Source organism: Hippoglossus hippoglossus, chromosome 1 (genome assembly GCF_009819705.1).
Source record: "Hippoglossus hippoglossus isolate fHipHip1 chromosome 1, fHipHip1.pri, whole genome shotgun sequence".
NCBI classification, from domain to species: domain Eukaryota; kingdom Metazoa; phylum Chordata; class Actinopteri; order Pleuronectiformes; family Pleuronectidae; genus Hippoglossus; species Hippoglossus hippoglossus.
The window spans coordinates 22,875,436-22,879,317 of NC_047151.1; positions in this window are offsets into that span (position 1 = coordinate 22,875,436).

Sequence of the window (3,882 nt, forward strand, 5' to 3'; positions counted from 1 at the left end):
AAGTTATTAAGGCAAGAAAAATATATTGTTGCGACAATCGGGAGGCAAACAGTTGAATTTCCTACACAACATTGTGGCTGCAAAAGTTGAGTAATGCTTTTTTTCGTTGTGCTTTGGCAAATTAGCAAATATTAGCATGTCAAAATACTTAAATACACAAACTACACAAAGATTGTTAATAAGGCAAACTTTTTACCTGCTAAAAAGTGACCATGTTAGCATTTAGCTCACTCTATTGCTGCTTTCAGTCATGCACTGAACTCCAGAGAACCTACAAAAGTCAAAAGTCCGCTTAGATGCGTTTCTAACATGCGAGAGACACAAAAATGAATAAAGAAAAAATAATACGTTGTTCGTGTGAAAAGCAAACTCTGGAGAAAGTCTGGACCCAATTCTGAGGACATCCTCCGGAGTTCACGTCTGAACACGGCTTACGTGCGGTCTCAGAGCTGCTAGCATAGTCTCGTTCCCACAAAGGCCTGTTTTCATTTAGCAAAAGAAGCAAAAATTCTCAAACGTTAAGTGTTTTCCAAGAACAATCAGCCACACAAAGAGTTTGTCTACATAAAATAGGAAATATGTTGACCGAAGCTCTCTAATCAAAGAATAGGTAAACATTATTATGAATCTGATCAGACATTGACGTCAGCTTTCTGTACACAGTCTTCAATCGGCTTCTTGGTGCTATGGATATTTCAACTGTGACCAGGAATGTATTGAGGTTCAGTACCCGGCTCTCGGTTGGACCGACGAGCCCGTAGCGCTGCCATTTCTCAAGTTTACAGGTAATATAAAACTACGCTCCACTTCAATCCTGTTTGAAGACAGAAAGCTATAGAATGACTTGATCATGCTGTTTTCATTTTCCAGTCTACGCACCATCTTTCATCCTATAGAACTTCAGAGGATTTGCTAACGCTTAACTTGCAACAGGTAGAATTTTGTAATGAAAATCTCCTGCTACAAATATGTCTTTTACGTAGAAGGCATCTTTCTTTCTTTCCAGTTCGGTGCAAGTCTAACAATGTGGCGCACATCTGGCACCAAACAACATGATTTGCATTTAAAACTTCCAGTTGAGCTCAACACAAATGTATGTGTGACGTAACACACAGTAAACAAGTCGACTAACAATTTGTATAATTGAGGACAAATAAGATTCTATTTTAAGGTACACAGGAAACTAAGCAATCAATAGATTGTTATGATATTAACCGCCCTGACTGCAACTTCCTCTCTCTGCCAAGTGAATGTAACCCGAGTTCCTTTTCGCGCATCATATAGATACGAGCCAGTCTTGTGCATAAGACCTCAATAGAATGTAAATTGGGGTAAATATGAAATCCGAGCCAGGTTGAGAGCACAGCTGTGTTTCATTTGTCGCTCTGCCTCCTCTTCCAAGTGACTATCAGACGGGACTATCAGATGATAATCTTTCCTTCTTGTTCTGGAGGTAAACATGGTTCGGGGGGGAACGTTGTGAGCTCACCGTTCACCTCTGGTCAAATTAACAAACGCTGTTATAAAACTGATGTCATCACTTCCTGATGATTGTTTTCGGGCTCAAATTAAACCCCCTTATTTGTACCTCTGCAGAGGAGGCTCTGTTTTCATCTGTATTTGTTTGTCTGTTCGTTAGCAGGATTATGCAAAAACTACTGGACTGATTTCCACAGAACTTGGTGGAGGAGTTCGGACTGGGTCAGGAAAGAGCTCGTTAAAGTTTGATGTGGATCCAGAATAGTTGGTGGATCCAGGAATGTAGTTTGCGAGATGGGGTGTTTCAACAATATCGTTGATTTCTCAGAATAATTCATGGATGCACTGCGTGTTCAGTGGAGTGATATTTATGAGTGTGGGCAATTTGGTGCAAATCCAAATAAAAATCCACATCCAGTGAATTTAAATGTGGTTTCATAAGTGGAGTTTTGGGCCTTGGCAGAGGAATGCACTCTCTGGGTAGCCTCCAGTAGTGTTTGCGGGATTACGCAAAAACTACTGAACTGATTTCAAAAGAAATTTTGTGGAGGGATAGGACATGACCCCACGGTGGAGCCAAATACATTTCGGCGCGGATCCAGGAGTCTTTTCTCACCTTCTCTAACGTGGCCAGATTGGATGTGAGCCTTGACCTATGGTCTTGACGGAGGTATGTGCCCCATGTACAGCTTTTTTACATTGGGCATATTAATTGATTGGTTTGTGATAAAATTAAAGGACCATACAGCAAACTAGTAGTCATGTACTATTAACACATGAATACTGTGCATGGGTGCAGTTGGAATGAAGGGAGGGGACCCAGCAGCTTATTTGCTCCCGGACCTCATATCATGTTAATGTGGCCCTGCTGAGGATTTCACAGAGAATAATCCAAAGCATGTATTGAACACAGAATTCAATCCAAAAACCTTTTTGTCTTTGTGTAATTGCCAAAGAATCTTGTTGTGCTTGACAGCGCCTGACCTCTCTCGGCGAATTCCGTTGCCTGATTGAGTGACAGGCAGCAAATGATAAAGATCCACAGGGCAGCTTTTTGAAAGGGCGGTTGAGCCGCGCACCAAGACACGGAAGCTTGTTTGGTCAGATCACCTGATATGGTGAGAGATCTCTTCCAACGCCGTGATCCCGGGGCCAAGGACCTGCTGAAATCACAAACACAGCAGAGCGTGGAGCCGTTCGAAGCCCACTTAGGTGCAGAGGAGAGACTGAGCTGGGTCAATAAATAATTACGCACCTATCAGTGACTACATGCAGGGCATACTTGGCTGGTACGGCTCAGGGCCTGGGTGTTTATTATTTTTCATGAAACTATCTGATAAAGACTTTAGCTCCTCAGCTTCCTCAGCTTACATGTTCCCCCGAGGGCAGCACATTTGGATTAACAGCAGACCAAGTGGAGCCATGTTGAATCACTTTGTGTTTCTTTACTGTTTTCGGAGAAGCAAGAAATTCTTAGATGTTCAGGTCACTGTTCCAGAGGGCAAAAAGGAAAATGTCTCCACAAGCCTCTTCTTACAGTAAATAACAGAAGACAAAACCACGCAATGATGCTGGATAATGAGTTGTTTTATGATTCATCTGCGAGCAGAAGAGGTTTGGGTTGTTAAAAACATCTGAATCTGCTGATGAACAGTGGTATCCTGATAGCCATGCTGAATTCCCATTTTGTTTCACTTAATTCATTCCTATTTCATATTTGAATCACGGAAGATGTGGGCTGCGACTCGGAGGCAGAGATTTCGAATCATCAAAGGGGTTTAAACCTGAAATTCTCTCCCATGTGGCTTTGCTTTGTGACAACATTGAAGAATTGTGGAATTGATTCCATGACCAAAACCAATTTTAGGAGACAGCTCATCAGAATCAAGTTTTTTCTCAAGCCAAACTAAACAATGTGAAGTTACTGAACTATGGAACTAAAATATGGGTTCCAACAGTTAAGATTTATGTAAATTATCTATAATGACACAGGGGAACCTATCGGGGAATATCAGACTGTTTATAAAGATGGACGACGCCTCTCCACTTCCCCACTCTGAAGAAATTGAAGCCAAAATAACCCTGAAATGGGGGCCGTCATTTTTCTTCTGGTTAATAATTTGGAGCCAGAGTCTGCGTAGTAGAGGTTGTGGAGTGGAGGCGGAGCTGTGGTATCAACACAAGCTTTACCAATCGTGGGCCAGTCTCAGCCGCCAATCATGACATATCCAGAAATTCGTACTTTTTATGCTATTTACCTCGTTGTCTTATCATTGTCTTGAACAGAAAAATAATGTTTTTCTTTTACTTTTTTCTCCTATAAAGATATCCTGTCTCTGAATATGACATATACACCAAATTAACAAATCATATCACACAATTCTGAACCTGAGGAAATACAGA